We start from the raw sequence: 17,027 nt of genomic DNA, 5'->3' as shown, positions 1-17,027 counted from the left end.
ACAGTTGAACTGGTTTGGCTGGACTTGAGTCATCGATCACCAGCAGTTTGCATCCGGGAGGGCTTCACAGACCCAATTCCACCCTCCTCTACACAGCCCAAGCTGCCCCTTCACAATCCCCCTTCACTGACTGATCAGTGCAGTGGATCCAAAGCCTTGGGGTGCCATGGCTGCCACATCTTGGGCTGGATTGCAAGGCCGGCAGAGTGAGCAGATGAGCTCACTGATCACAGGGCTCCCATAGCCTCCCGGGGAGACAGCTTCCTCCCACAAACATGCCTTCTGCCCTGTCCTTTATCACTTTCTTTTTTTTTTTTTTCACAAAGACATTTTATTTTTGGTAAACAAAATACTACTTTTAAAAGCATAGAAAAAAGTCATGTTACTTTAAATTAAAGCTATAGATTGAAAGTTTATCCTCTGACACATTACTCAATAATTAAACCTTTCTTCTCGTCTCATCTGGAGCCCATTCATGCTGACATTCAAATTGCAAAATCTTTGATTTCCCTTTAGTTATCTTTCTTCTCTGATTGCTTCTTCTATTCAGCCTCCAGGCTTTGTAATTTTGCTTCCAATCTTTTCCTTTAGTATATTTTGACTCCAGCAAATGCCAAGCAGAGAATTAATGTTTTCAGTGCCAAGATATACAGCAACAGGGGCACATGTCCAAGAACCTTCCAGTTCCTGTTGGACCAGCTGTGAATTCACTCCTGGTGGGTGTAAGTCTACTCAGACAAGTACATGAAGAGAGAGGGCTGAAGGTCAGCTCTTGCTGAAGAGTCAGAGGCTTGAGCTCTGTGTGAAGAACTTACAGCTGGTAAGTGACTTCCGTCTTGGGGACTCAGTCCCATAGTTCCTGGCAGTAGAGTCTGCAGTGTCCGGCTGGTACCCAAAGGATCTTTCATCACTTTTAAAAAGCTTCACCCAAACTCAAGTGTCCATTTACAGATGAATGGATAAATAAAATATGAAATATATTATGGTGAATATTATTCAGCCATAAAAAGGAAAGATTTTCTGATACATGCTAGATACAGATGACCTTGAAGACATATTGAGTGAAATAAGTCAGACACAAAAGGAAAAATATTGTATGATGCCATGTATATGAAATACCTACAACAGGCAAATCCATAGAGACAGAATGCACACATGTCTGTTTCTGTTTGGGATAATGAAAAAACTTTTCATATTGGATAGTGGCGATGGTAGCACAACATTGTAAATGTGATTAATGCCATACAGTTGTATGCTTAAAAATGTTAAAATGGCATATTTTATGTTTGTATATATGTTACAATAAATTTTAAAAAGCTTCGTCCATTGTTTTTGCTTTGTTTCATTATTTTACAGAAATACTACATGCAGTGCATGAATATTTTTTCTTTATAAAAATCTAAAACATTACAGTTAAAATTCCTTTTAACCTCTACCACAAACCTCAGTCCTTCCAGAACTTTTTCTATGCAATGACATAATATTAGGTTGAATCATAGGAAACTACCATTTTCTGTCACTCAAAAATGGTTGAATATCAGCAATTTCATGACTCAGCCTAATATATATAAACCTATAGAAAATGTTTGACATTGTGCTTATATAAACTGTAGCATACGAGTCACATTAATTTGTCTTCTTTTTTTTTTTTTTTCCTATTCATCAGTTTTCTTGGAGTCCTTTTCATGCCAGTACACATCGTTCCACCTCACTCCCTTTAATTGATACATGACATTCCATAGTAGGAGGTGTTTTACTTCCAAATAACTCTTCCAAGATCCCAGACCTACCTCCATCGATCAATGTTCAGGAGTATGGGAATGGATGGGCAAACCTCAAAAGAAAGGAAAAATACATATAATTGCTCTATTTGGCTCAAGAAACCTACTTAGAGCTAATAGTGCAGTTAAGTGAAATATAAACTATTCTTTAACTCATGCACTTTAAAATAAACTATCAAAATGTCTTATATGTAGTTAAGTTTTCTTCCACAGCTTCTGTAGAAGTACAGTATGATGCTGTTTGAACCATGAGCAGCCTTTCATGTCAGGGATCCTGAGGACAGAATTGAGCTGGGCTATATCACATGCACACCCTCATTTCACATGCCTTCCCTACACTTCAAATTCCAACCCATTTCTGATTCATAGTTTTTGTTCTTGGAATCTGCCCATGCCTCTCCTTTCAGTCATTTCACATGGCTGTTCCTCAAAGGACTGGGATAGATCTTTTCCTCTCCCTTCTCTAAGCCACCAAAGGCAGACAGAGGTCCCTAGGATTTGCCACGTCCTTTAACTACTTTCTCAGCTCTGTTTGCCTACACAACCAACCTTCTAAAAACAGAGGCTCCATAGCTGTGTTCTCTAGCAGCCAAGGAAGATTTCCAAATGATGAAAGACACCTCTGACTTCCTAATAAATGTAACAGAAGGAACACACACATTAATTCTTCCCCTTTTCCCCAAACCCTGCTAAAATGACAGTAAATGAAAAACAACGATATAAAGCCACAAGGACAAAGAGAACAAGAGAGGAGTCAGCAGCAGATAAACAATGCCAATAAAATTTTGGAGAAGGGCAAGCAAATGGAGGAAGGATAACTGACTCAGCAGAACAGAGGCAGTGAAACCTAATTCTTGTAAATGGAGGGGGGTGGGGGTGGGTGCAGAGGCAGACTTGTTTGGCAGAACTCCAGAAAGCCTTAGGATTTGAAGGACCAGGTACTTCTAAATGCTGCAGTGTAAGGTGGGGCAAAACCAGGATTGATTGAAAGTATACTTAATGAGTAGACATCAGATTCCCTCCTCCAATCCAGTCAACGACTTTTCCTGTATTTTAGTCATCTATTGTTGCATTATAAATTACCTCAACACATAGTGGCTTAAAACAAACATAAGCACTTATTACCTCATGGTTTCTGTGAGTCAAGAATTCTGGAGTAGCTTTGCTGGGTGGTTCTAGCTCGGGTCTCTCATAAGGTTGCAGTCAAGATGTCAACTGGAGCTGCAGTCATCTCAAGGCTTGACCAGGCCCAGAGGATCCACTTCCTAGATGGTTCCCTCGCATGCCTGGAAAGAAATGAACCTTGGTTATTGGCAAGAAACTTCAGTTCCTCACCACACAGACCTCTCAGTGTGGCTGCTAAAGTGTCCTCATGGCAAAGCAAGTGGCTTTACCCAGAGTGAGTGGCCACAGACAGCAAGGTGGAAACAGAAATACTGTTTATGATACAGACTTGGAAGTCACACGCCATCATTTCTAAAATATCACGTTAATTACACAGAACAGCCCTATTCAACATGGGAGAGGACTACACAGCATCCTAAATACCGGGAGGCAAAAATCATTGGGTGCTATCTTGGAGACTGGCTACTGTACCTCTCTCATCTGAGTTGGAAACAGTTTACTCTCTAGATTTAGTTACCCTAGACATAGCCAAGGTGGAGGAGGGAATGTTGCCCTGGTGGAAATAAAGGGATTAAGTGCAAGTCTATACACTCAACACTGAGACCCAGCCTCCCCTTAGTCCACTTCCCTTTTTCAGTTCCAAAGCCTGCCAACCTGGCTCATGTTCCCTTTCAGGAGACTGCAGGACTCTATTTTGGGGTTGCCAACCAGCTAAAGAGGACAGATCCACAGACATTTGGAGTATCTCCCAATAAAATAACTAGGTCCCTGCCCAATCCCCCTAAGATAATGTCCACCTGTTGATTAAGCCTGTGCCAGACCCCCAGAGTTTCCAACCTTCTGTTTAGTATGAGTAGAGCCAAAGATCACAGGCATTAGAGAAAAGTTCCTAACATGAAAACAGAGACCAAAACAAACAAAGAGAAACAAAGGAATTCTGAGAAAACGGAGTATTTGGGACCAGAAGGAAACTAAATTAAAAAGGAACTAAATCTTCAGAGAGAAGAGAGAAGCTATCACAACCATGATACAAGATGTAATAATAGTGATAATGAAAATAACTACAAACCACTGCCCCCTCCCCAACATTTATGGAGTTGTACCATGTACCAGGCACTATTCTAAGGTCTGTATATTATTAACTCATTTAATCCTCAAAACAGTCATCCTGGGAAGTAGGTTCTCTTATTATGTTTATTTTACAGAGACATGAAGTAATTTCTCCAAGGTCATGGCTGGGAAGTAGAGAAACCTAGAGTTGAACCCAGAGCTGGAGCTTTCACAAAAGAAGTCTTCAGATCCTGTAAACAGATCCTTTTATAGAGAAGGAAAGAGTGCTGATTTCAGAAACAGATTCAACTGTAAGAAACTCAGCTAAGCATTTGCAATGGAGTCAGGCTGGAGCTTTGCAGGGCAGTGCTTTGCAATGGTGCTGACAATAACGGAGAAAAAACACACAAGGTAAGGGGGCAGATACAGCAGATACAGAACAGTGGCTCGATGCCCACCTGCTTCACAATTGCATCCACTCCCCGCAGTTCTTCAGTGTATCCCACAGGCCACATTGTCATGGAATCTTTGGAGCAGTACCAGAAGTTTAGGGGTTAGGAGCTAGAAGCTGTAAGTCATGGCTATGCCATGGCCTTCCCACATTAAATCTATTCTTGACCATAATAGCTGCTATCATTTAGTGATCACTCAGTGAAAATTGCTCTAACCCTCACCACAGCCCTATTTTACAGATGAGAAAATGTGGTTCAGAGAGAATATGTGACTTCTCCAAGGTCTCACAGCTGGTAGGTGGCAAAGTAGGGTTAGACCCTAGGCTTACATAGCTTCCAAGTGTGCCTTTTCCAAGTACGAGAATGAATGGTCCAACTCTTCACCCCTCCTTGTGTCCACCCCTTTACAGTGGCTTGCCCTGAATTGGATTGACCATGTGACCTGCTTTTGCTAAAGGAATGTTAGCATGTGTGATGTGGCCTAAAGCTTGAGAAGTGCTTGTGCATTGTGTCTTGCTTGCTCGTACCCTTGCCATCACTAGGACCAGGACATGCCTGGGCTAGCTCATGGGTCTTGGAAAGAGGAAACAAGAGACTTGGAGCAGGGACACCCCAGCCAAGCCAGCCTAGATCAGCAGACTCCCAGCCAGCCTGCAAATCCATGAGAATAAATAACTAGTGTTTTAAGCCACTGCATTTTGGGGTGGTTGTTTACCAGCATTTTTGTGGCAATAGCCAACTGACTTATCATGCCATAGAAGCTCTTGCCATTAGGATAAACAGATGACTGACAACTGGGGTAATGAAAAGATTCAGGGACTATCTGGCTAGGACTGCCAGATTTAGTAAGCAAAAATACAGGACACCCAGCTAAATTTTAATGTTGGATAAACAACAAATAATTTTTTAGTATAAGAATGTCCCATGCAATATTTATCTGAAATTCATATTTATCTGAGCGTCCTGTATTTTACCCGGCAAACTCTGTTCTGGCAGGTTGGCAAGATGCAAACGATGCAGAAAACACCTGTGTAAAAGAGGGCTAGTCTTGAAAATGAGAGAGAAGAAAACAAGAAGTCATTTCCTCTACTCTCCATCAAGTGTATTTACATGGTAAGGCTTTAAATTTCTGAGGTAGCCTTTCCTAGAGCAACTGAGTCAGGGAAAAAGCTGCCTGGAACATTAAGAAAGGGGTGGCAAGCTAGACAGCTCAGTGGCTTGCCAGTGGTTGGGGGAGATCTCTTTCAGCTTTATTATTTAACTGCTCGAAAATCCGGAGTCCATCTGGGTGGCCCTGGCTTCTTTGTTTTCAACATCCGTGGGTACCACAAGGGCATCCCTCTGAACAATCTGAAACCTGCATCCCTTTTGCTTGGATCCAGGGAGCATTTCCCAGGTTACTGCACCATCTGTCTCGGAGGTGCCTGTAAGGGAAAGGCGCTGTGGGGAGGGTTGAGAAGGCAGCCTTGGGCCCAGGAAGGGGTTGTCCAAAGACTCTGTCAAGAGGTCAGGCCGGCTGGAGACCCCAGTGAAGCCAGCAGGCTGGATGAAATCAGAGATAATAACCGAACTCTGCAGGAGGTCAGAGCATAGAACAGCCGCTTTGCAGTCCACCCCTGACTTGTCTCTCACTTTAGCAGAATCAGGCAAGCCACTGTTTTTGGGTTGGGGCAGCCTAATTGGCTATTTTCATGACTAAATGTCAGCCCAATCTAGGAAGAAATTCCATGCTGTCAGCCAACCACACAGATTGTTGCAGGAAAAATGACACAACTCCATCCTCAGGCCAAACTTGCAAACTATTACAAATTTCCCCACAGCTCCTGCACTCACACAGCTGGCTGGGGAAGAGTATAAGTTTTCCATGGAGATAGATTTTGCTCCCCTGTGATTTTTTCATAATCAGACAAATCCCTAGGGCTCTTTCATCCCTCGTTCCTGTTCCCCTGACATCAAGATGCAACCTAAACAGGCCTGGTTCCTGAGCCCTCCTCAGGGCTCAGTCCTAGGCGTGCCTTGGCGCACAGGCAGGTTCCCAAAAGGGACACTGGTCAGTTAATATCTTGCACCTCCAGATAAATGATACCACAAACCAAATGTGCATGATGTGTTCATGGGATGCAGAACAGTATTGGCAGAAAACCATGGCCTGCCCCTCTGAGCACCGTGGCTGACCTCACCACTGATAACACTGGCCTGCCTGCTGCCAGAGCTCTGCTTTCTCCCAACCCACGCTCCCGCTTACATGTTTCTTGCAGATTTCATAAGCTCGCTCCCATCTGGATTCAATCCAGCAAACAATCACTATGCCCCCACTGTGCTCATCATACCGTGATAGCCTCTAGGGGACTATAATAAAAAACGATGCACAGTCAGGACGTTTGCTTTTTAGAAGGGAAGGACATGTACAAATTGCTATAATGTGAGAAAAGACCAAAAAAGACCGGCATGGTGGTAGCAGCAATTGGAGGAGGGGATAAGGAGAGATGCACCTTGGCAGAGAAGTCCTAGGGAGGCTTCATGGAGGAGGCAGCATTTGGGGCTGGGCCACAAAGAAAGGGCTTCAGTAATGGCCTCCGGGAGATCAAGGGAGTCTAGGAACCAGGGCAAGCAAAGGTGTTGTGGGAGGGTAGCCTCAGAGCATAGGATGTGCAGGGGGAGGAGAGAGAAGGTCATGATTTTGTGTGAGGTAAGGGCTCAGAGAGTCAGAAGCACTTCCTTGGAGGAGTAACAAGGTTATGGTTGATGCCCCAAATGTACAGTTCAATGCCCGGCTGCCCCAGCCCTCTGATTAAGTTAGGTTCTAAAATATTTTACTCTGATAGCTTAAAGGATGACTCGTATGTGTACCAATGTTAAGTTTAATCACGATTCCTCAGGCTGTCTCTTTGGAATATCTCAAGCAGTTCTGATTGCCAGCTGTCTCTGTTGATAAAGAGAAAGTAAATTCTCCCTGCTGCAAAAACTTTTGGAGCAGCAGGAAACCAACCTGTCAACTGAAATTGATTTATTCACTCAACTGGAATGACCCAACCCACTTAGCACATCCCCTGAGAGGGAGCAGTTTACTTCACTCAAACCATAGGATCAGGCTGATTATCACATAATAATGTGACACTGTCATCAGTAATCTGGGGTAGAAATTACCATCCCCACTTAATAAATGGAGAAAATTAAGTCCAAGCTTTATAGTCACACAAGAGAGGTCCTAATTTCTAGCCTAATAATGTGTTCATCAGATCATCCTACACATAGTTTCCTAAGGAGGATCACTTTGGAAAAGGATTAATTCCAGATTTCCTTTTCATCTCTGTACATGTATTTCCCATAAGCAGAAGCCAAATACCAGGGCTTCTTTATCATAGGGAAAGAGAAATCCAGTTTTGCAGTTTCCCCCACTCATTCCCAAACACCAGGCACCTCTGTTTTCTTCCTTCCAACCTCTCTTGCTCTTGTTTAGAATAATTCTTTCTAAATCCTTTCTGTGTCTACAGCTCACAGGCTGAGAGAGAGCTCAGGGCCCCGACAAGCTGAGTTTGATTCTGTGACAAGATGGCTCCAGGCATTTGGCCCATGAGGAAATGACATGTGCAACCGTGTCAGCTTCCAAAACATCCACCTGGCCTTGATCACCAAGGGTCTCCAGACACTTGTGTGTTGATCCTGGGATGCAAAACAGCTGCTGGCTTCTGAGGCAACCCAGTCACTGTGGAGACAGGAGATGAATATAAACATCACTGAGAATGTCAGGAAGCAGGCGGCTGAATTTAGGAGGCAAAACACCATCAGGATTGATTTGGCATCTTTGGTATGTGTTGCAAATGATGAAAGCAGGATTCCCAGGCCTCTCCTTTATCAGGTGGGACAACTATAGCTTTAGAGTGAGCCTCCTTCTACTATGCCTCCATTTTCCTCCTATTGCTTAGTTATTCATTCATTGATTCCACAAGTATTTATTAAGGGGTTACTATGTGCTGGGCATTGTTCAGGCACCAGAGATACAGAGGCGAATAAGGCAAAGTGCCTGTCCTCATAGAGCGCACACTCTGTGAGGGCAAACAACTGTCCCGGTTTCCTTGGGACTGAAAGGGGTCGCAGGTGGGGGGCCTTTCAGAGCTAACACTGGGACAGTTCCAGGCAAATTGGGACAAGTTGGTCACCCTACCTGAGAAGACAGACAATACACAAATATAATAATTTCAGATAGTGATAAATGCAATGAAGGAAACAATAGTGGATCACGTGGTACTGAGTGACTGGGGCGCACAGAGGTGGCTTTTGTCGACAGGTGACCGAGGACGGCCTCTTTGAGGAGATGACCCTGGAACTGAGGCCTGAGGTCCAGGAAGGAGTGTGCAGGCTGAGGCCACAGGGCCCAAGGTGAGACAAACTAGGGAAGTCTGAGGTAAAGAAGGCAGGCCGGTGAAGCTGGAGGGGAGTGAGAGAGGACAGGGAAGTGCAGGAAGCCAGAGAGGCAGGCAGGGCCATGGCGAGGAGCTGTGGCTAACGATGCCAACACAGCAACCCCTAACCAGCACCTACTGTGGCCCAGGTACTACCCCAGGGACTTTTCGTGTGTTATGTTATTCTCACAACAGAGGAAGGCTTCTATCAGTAACCTCCTCCTGCTACGGATGAAGAAACTGAGGCACAAGGAGGCACACGTGAGAACTCTCCTAGGTTCCCAGAGCCTCGAGCAGCAGAACATCGGGAGGTCTGGCCCCAGCGCCCCCTCTTTAACCACTTCCCCACACCGCCTCGGGTTCTAAGCAGAGGGGCACCAGGGTCTGATTCATGTCGGGGCCCACCCCTGCCTGTGACCTCCCCACTGGACTCGCCTGTCCAAGATCTATCAGGTCCCAGCACTCACAGACTGTGCTCAAGTCCCAGATCATCAGCCAGCTGTGCCGCTCTAATATTTTCCTAATGTGCTTCAAACAGCAAGAAACCAGGGAGGTGGAAATATTATGGCATATTGGCCTTTTTAAACTTCCACTTGCTTCTTTATAACCACCCTCAATATGTTATTCTTGCCCCTTGTTGGAGTATAGAAAACAAACAAATCCATCCAGCTGCAAAAGCGTTAGAGCAGCAACCAAATTACTTATCAGGTGTGGTTAACAATGGGTTTTCTTTGCTCCACCATTTCTGATAAAATGTTTTTCACAGCATTATATGGGGAAATGTAGAGCCAACAGCAATAAAAATGAACAAGGATAATTTGTGTGTTGGCATTCCACAACAGAATGTCAAATATTTCATACCCCAGTGATATGAGCCTTTATATGCTTACTGCTGCTTTCTTTTAAAAACTGCTTTATGTTCAGTTTGTTATTAATCTTAAGCTCTACAAATATATTAAATACACTCTTTTGTATGACTTGTTCCTCAAAGACTATTTAAACTCTGTCATGAAAATAAATATGCCTTAAGCATTAAAAATAATACTGTGTCAGGTGAATCTAACAGGCAGTGCTACTGACAAAGAACATTCTTACCAAATACCACCCTGTCTAATTTGATAAGAATGCCCCCACCCTTTTTAGAATTCCTTCCAATGACTGCTTTTTACAAGTTTGTGCTCTTTGTAGAACATGTGATTTAATTCTATGGTGGACGTCATTTTTTCTCATCTTCTTACAGATTTTCTTCATACAGATTTTCCAGGTGGTAGATAAGGATAATAAGACCTCTGATTTAACTAGGCATCATCATATTTTAAGAGTTCTTACAAATCACTTCTTGTGAAATGAGGTGAAAGTAGTCTGTGTGCATGTTTTGAATTTTAGGGCTTTCCCCCTTGAAGACATAGCTTTTAAATGAAACCACAATAGATCTTTTAGATAGAAGACTAAAAGAGAAAAGGAAAAAAACAAACAAACAAAAAAAAGGCAAGGGTAGACCTGTAGCTTACTCTGCTTTTGCATTACAAAAAGAGTCCTCAAAAGCCCAGGGTCCAGCTCCCAAATCGCCCTGTGGTATCTTGGAATCTGGTGAAGACCTTGCATGGTCCAGGCAGATGTAGGTTTCCAAGTCCAAAGGAGCTGGGAGGGAGGTTCTTACAACCCCCCAGAGGGAGAGTTTGGAACCTGGCGTGACTTGTCCTCAAGATTTGCCAACAAGATTGGGTGGTTGCAGAGGTAAATAAAAACATCATATTTGGAATCAAGCAATTTTTTTTTTCTTATTCATGGTAATGAGAGAAACAAAGCACCTTCAGCCTCCCAGAGTGAGCAATGGGTAAAGACGTCACAAACACTTGTCATCTGACAATTATTTAGGACCCAGGACACGGGAATGGGGAATTGGGGCAGTGTATGTGATAGGTTGAATATAGCCCCTCAAACATATGTCCCTGTCCTGCCCCCTGAAACCTATTATCTTATGTGGCAAAAGACGTGATTAAGCTAAAGGTCTTGAGAGATCTGGGGTTATCCCAGTGGGCCCTAATCATGTGTCTCCTATAAGAGGGAGGCAAGAGAGTTTTGACACAGACTGATATAGAGGAAATGGAGATGTGAAATTGGAGGCAGAGACTGGAGTGATGCAGCCACAAGCCAAGGATGGCAGCAGTTACCAGAACCTGGAAGAGGCCAGGATGAGTCCCCGGCAGAGAATCTGAAGGGAGGGTGGCCCTGCCCATACCTTGATTTTGAACTCTGGCTTCCAGGACCCTGAGAGAATACATTTCTGTTGTGGTAATGTGTTATAACAGCCACAGGAAACTAATGCAGTGTGGTAATAGGTGTGGGGAGAGATAAGGAGGAAGGTGAACTATTTTTTTAAGCTTCATACCCAAGGAGCCTTGATCCCTCCTTTTCCTTATCCTCCTCGACTAGGAATTAAGTCAGTGTACAAAGACTTAGCTGGCTTCTAGCGATGAAATCCAGTGGTATGTAGACTTCCAAGCCACCCCCATGAACCCACCTTCTGGGTTATGTTACATGGAAAAAGAGATTTTGCAGATGTAAGTAAGTTCCTATCTATGATAGGGAGATAATTTGGATGGCCCTAACCTAATCACAGGAGCCATTTAAAAGCAGAAATCCGCCCCCCCCCCCCCCCCCCCGACTGGTAGCACAAAAAGACAGATGCACTCCAGCTGGCCTGGAAGAAAGCAAACATCCATGTTGCAAACTGCAGATGGAGAAGGGTGCTGACTAGGAGTTGAGGGTGTTGCCACCTCTAGCAGACCCAGAACTAGCAGGAAAACAGGGACCTCAGGGCTATGGCTGCAAGGAAATGGATTCTACCAACAACCAGTGAGTGTGGAAGACGACTATGGGGTCCAGAGGAGAATCACTACCCCAACCAATATCTTGATTTCAACCTTGGGGTTCCCTGAGCAAGAACCCACCCATGCCTTACTGGACTCATGACCTACAGAAATGGAAGCCGATAAACGGGTGCTGTTTTAAATCACTAAGTTTGTGGTAATTTGTTACACAACATATAACTAACATACACCCGTTATTGAACTGGACTGGAGTGCACAGGGCAATCACAGAGATACAACTCTCTCCACTGTCACGCCTCTTCCCGTCCCACTTTCCTCCATCACCCACCGTCACCCACCACCACCCACCACACACACACCATCTGTCTCTGGTCCATAAAGGATCTACCAAATGCAGGACACATTCTCTATTATCTGATTTATTAAAGTTAATCCTGAAGAAATCAAGTTCCTAGTCCGAGAGAGAATCCTGTAAAATCCTGTAAAATATGGAGAATAAACCTGCCCATTCCCAAAAGGGATTCCATATTATCATGAAGAAAACACACACACACAATGGCACAGCTAAATGCTAAAATGTATTTTGCCCATTTTCAAGGGAAAAAAACTAAAGACTACGTGGAGGAAAGCTGCACTGGACTAGACTCAGAGAATAAATCTTATCTCTCTCTACTTGCTCCAGCCATGCTTACTTCCTTTAAGTTTCTAGAATGCAACAAGCTCTTCCCTGCTCTAGATCATTTCCACATGCCTTCCCTCTGCCTGAGACACTCTTTCCTCTTCCCTGCTCTACAGCATTTTCATAATTCCCTCTGCCTGAAATAATCTTTCCTCCACTCTTCAAATGGCTCACTCCTCGTCTTTAAGATTTCAACTTAAATATAGTCTCCCCAAAGACTCTTTTTCCTGATCATCCAATCTAAAGTTGGCCTCCATTGTTGGTCTCTCCTAGTTCCTTATTTTTTTCTGTCATGGTACTTTATCACATTTTGTAATCATATATTGATTTCCTTGTTTGCTTACTCTACCTTTAGAGTGGTATTTATATATTATTCAGTACTTTTTGGGTTGCAAGCAATAGAAACCCCTCTGGCTTGTATAAGCTATAAAAGGAGGTAGGTTGAGGCAATCAAAGAAAATGCTGCACCACAAAGTCTCAGCAAGGACAGGAGTGATGAATACTGTAGGAGTTTTCAGAACTTTTCCCAAAATTTCTGCCACTTTAGAAATGTGGGAGACTCCACTCACATTTCAAATTCCTGGGAGAGAGAATCTAATAGGTCAGGTTGGGTTGAGTTTCTGCCCATAGACATCACTGTGGACAGGTGGATGAGTTCCCACAATGGGCCCAGCCTGAGGTCAAGAACACAATCTCTTAGGTTGTTATCAGAAGGGAGGTGGGGGTGGAGGTGAATAGTTCTGAGCAGGGAACACATGAGCATCACCAGCTTCTACTGAACATTGGTTACACGTAAGGCTCTGAGGTAAGCAATGTTGTTACATCTGCGGGTGTCTGACTTCGCCAGTCCTCCTATCTCAGGTTCTGCATGGCGTGGGTGAGTCCCCAGCAGGTGTTGCCGCGTTTTTGTCACTGTCTTTGTCACTGTTCCTAGGTGAACCAGATGCCCTGGGCTCAGTGCTAATCCAGTCTGTTGGACCCACAGAGCAGGAGGGTTTCAAACACACCATTGACCAGACAATCTGGTCAGCAGAATAAAGTGAGAAAAACTAGAGCTCTGGAGAGACTTGGATTCTCGGTGGCTTTGGTCAAGTCATAGCCTATATGAGCCTCAATTTCTTCATTTATCTAATGGGGATACTAATATACATTTTGTGAGGACATTGCTTTAAACGGCTGATTAATAAAGCCTTTTAGGGATTGCTTTTCGCCACATCACCTCATTTTATTTTCTGTATAGCACTTATCATCATCTGAAATTATTTTATGTGTGTATTTATATGCTTGCATATCCACCTCTCTACCAGAATAAAAATTCCAAGACTCACGTCTTGGTCAAGTCTTTATTTTTAGTGCCTGGTATATCTTGGCTGCTTAGCAAATATTTTTTTGAATAACTGAATGCATGAATGAGTGAATAAATGGGGATCCTAAATGGAAATAAAAAGGAATACAATGAGGATTATCTTTTTTGGGGGTCCTATGTGGATTCAAAGTGACTTATGAGCACCAGTGAATAGACTGCATCCTATAAGCTGCAATTCTGGGTTCATGTTACTTTATTTCTTTCCCTTTGTCTTCCTTGACCTTAGTGACTCTTGTTTAAACATTCCAGCCTTGTCCCTGCAGTTCTACAGAGTAATAAGAGGAAGGCGGAGGCTCAGAGGAGCTGTCCACCCCTCAAGAAGCCAGCATGCCAATCCTGGGGAAGGGGGGTCCTCTCCACCCTTCTGGAACCAACCAGGAAGTGCCCCGAGTTTTAATTTACTTGAAGAAAGCAACAATTCCCTAACATCTTCTGTTTTAACTTCCCAGCTGCTAAAACAAATACCACAAAATGGGTTGGCTTAAACAACCCATTTAATTTATTGGCTCACAGTTTCAGAGGTTAGAAGGTTTGCATCTATCTTCTGTGTGGTCTGCAGTCCTGGGGTTCCTAGGTTTTTCTGTCACGTGGCAGTGCACATGGCAGCGTCTTCTTTCTCTTTCAGGTTCCGTTGACTTCCAGCTTCTGGCTGCTCCCTGTGGCTTCTCTTCTGTGTCCAATTTCCTTTGCTTATAAGGATTCAGCCACATTGGATTCAGGCCCACCCTCAACCCGTTTGGGCTCATCTTCACTTGTAACCTCTTCAAAGGTCCTATTTACAAATGGGTTCACACTCACAGGACCAGGGGTTGAGACCTGAAAATGCCATTTGTTAGGGACAGGATTCAATTTCCAACCCCTCCTTACAGGTTTTAAGAACTAAATGGAATCATATGCATATAAAATACAAAACTCCTGACATATAGGTCCTCAGTGAAGGTTAGTCCTAGACATTAAGCCAAGAGACCGTAATCCCAGCCCAATATTTGTTTTTCCTGCAGAAATTGCTAAACATTGCTGCTGACTGATAAACTGTACTTTCTCAGAATTACTGCCAGCTTTGGCCCCGGGCATTTCCCCTTTCTTAAGAAAATGTCCCCTTCTTTCTCAGCAGCCTGGCAACTCAGCTCAAGCAGAGGAAATGTAAATAGCTCGGTGAGCCGCCAATCTGTGGTGTCATCTAGCGGTTCTCATGTAAAGTTAAGCAATGGAAATGCCTGACCCCTTAATCTAAAGTTTTTCCACCTGTGTTGTAATTAAACACCCATTTATGGTCCCACAGGAGGGACAGGAGGGTGTGCTGCACTGTGCTATAGCAAGTTTTCAGGCAAACTTCCTCTGTGGGCCTGGCAAGAAGATTCCATTGAACAGTCGGGGAGCCCCCCCCTCCCCCCCATTGTTCAAAGGGCTCAGGGGACGCTGCCAGTTCAGCCTGCTGGGGGCCCAGAGTGTGGTTTCCTGAGCAAACACAACTTAGATGCAGCTGGTCACCTTCAGCCGGGGGCTTTAGGATTACTTGTGAAATATTTTCCCCTTTTGAAATAATTTAGCCTGTTTCATCTTGAGAAAACTCCTGCACGACTCCCTAGGGGAATAGCACATTTTCTCTAGGATTTCAGAAATCAAAGGAAGCTGGGAGAGAGAGCTGGTGAATTTCAGCAGACTTCACCAGCTGAAAGCCCTGCCTGTGAGGCTGTGGGGGGAGCTACTTAACCTCCCTGTTAAATGGGACTAGTAAGAATGATACTTGGCTGTGTGTGATGAAAATTGAATGACAATATACACGTAAAGTGGTTAGACCAGCATCTAGTATATGGTATCATTCAATAAATGTTCTCTTCCCTTCCTCTGGTTTACAAAACTATTCTTTTCATTGATTGATTGAACAGGAAATACATGAACATGATTTTTTAAAAATCAAACTTACAAATGGATTACTGAAAAGAAAGTCTCTCTACTCCAAATCCCCTTTTCCTCATTTCCCCTCCCAGAGAATGTCATCAGTATACATTTGTGTGTATACTGTATACAGTATACACACCTTTAAAAAGACAAATGGTAGTACCCAACACCCTCCTGTGCCTTGCTTTTCTTTTTAATGTAACACCCTTGAGATATAATTCATATACCATACAATTCACACATTTAAAGTATGCCTTGCCTTTTTATGTATCATTTATCTCAGGTCCATATTAGCATGAATTCATCCATCTTATTATTTTCTCTGTCTGCATATCATTCACTGTAGGATGTACAATAATTTTATTATTCAGTCATATATTGATGGGCACATAAGGTGCTGCTGGTGCTGCAATAAATAATGAATATTCTTGGATGCAGGTTTTGGTGCATGTCCAAGTATTTCCCTGATATTTCTCTTTCTGCCCCACATATCCTATCCCTTCACTAGGGGTATAGATTTTCTCCTCACTTATCATCAATAACAACATCACTAACACACCGATATGTACATGGGGTTGCAAAATACACTTCTATACTGTTCTGTTGTCATTAGTTCATGGTTTTAACATGTAATGTGTAAATCATACATTATCATTCTTGTAATTATTGTAATTATTAATATTACAGAGACTGAGCATTATGATGGGGGCTTAGCAGGAAAGAAACAAGAAAAAATTGGGGGCTTTTTGTAGTTTAATTTTGCTAGAACACTATTTACTAATTGTAAAGTCTGGGTTTGCAAGAGATAATTATAGACACATCGTGCAGGTTTTAAAGCCAATTTCTCTCAACCTCCCTTCTATGCGGCTCTTAGAAATGAGTTTACATGGGCTTGCATAAAGCTCATCCTTCGTTTTTGGTACAGTTCTCCCTGACAACCTAAGGCTGAATAGAAGATCCCGAGAACTTGTCTGACAAGAGACCAGAGGCAGTTTTCAGTCTGTCTTACAATAACAGCAGGAAATACTTACGAAACTTTTACCACCCACCAGATACAATTCCAAGCACTCTGCACACAGTAATTTGCGGGCTCCTCACAACGGCCCCAGGAAACAGGAGCAATTATCATCACAACCATCCCATTTTACCAACGAGGACACTGAGGCACAGAGAGGTTCAATAGTTTGTCCAGGTCTTCCAGCTAGCATGCCAGGGAGCCAGATCTGCTGCCCTTCTATCGTTCCTCGCTCCTCTCTCTGTCACGGAGATGGCAGGAGCGTGGGCACTTCATGCAGGATGGAATCCAGCCACAGCACAGTGCCTGGCAGGCAGGAATCACGTGATACATTGTCGCAATTGTGTCTTAGTCCTGACATGCACCTCCTCCTGCTTCCTGTTAAACTCATCCATCAAAGATGTATTCCTTTGAATCTTG

At 43.5% G+C, this 17,027-nt stretch overlaps 1 pseudogene; it reads right to left on the bottom strand.

Moving 5' to 3' along the window:
• Positions 1-512: 512 nt before the first annotated feature.
• Positions 513-2,911, bottom strand: LOC119526431 (annotated as a pseudogene).
• Between the last annotated feature and the right edge of the window lie 14,116 nt (positions 2,912-17,027).

This window comes from Choloepus didactylus, chromosome 1, assembly GCF_015220235.1.
Source record: "Choloepus didactylus isolate mChoDid1 chromosome 1, mChoDid1.pri, whole genome shotgun sequence".
Taxonomy (NCBI): Eukaryota; Metazoa; Chordata; class Mammalia; order Pilosa; family Megalonychidae; genus Choloepus; species Choloepus didactylus.
The sequence above is the reverse complement of the archived record's forward strand: the minus strand, read 5'-3'. Positions and strand labels throughout refer to the sequence as shown.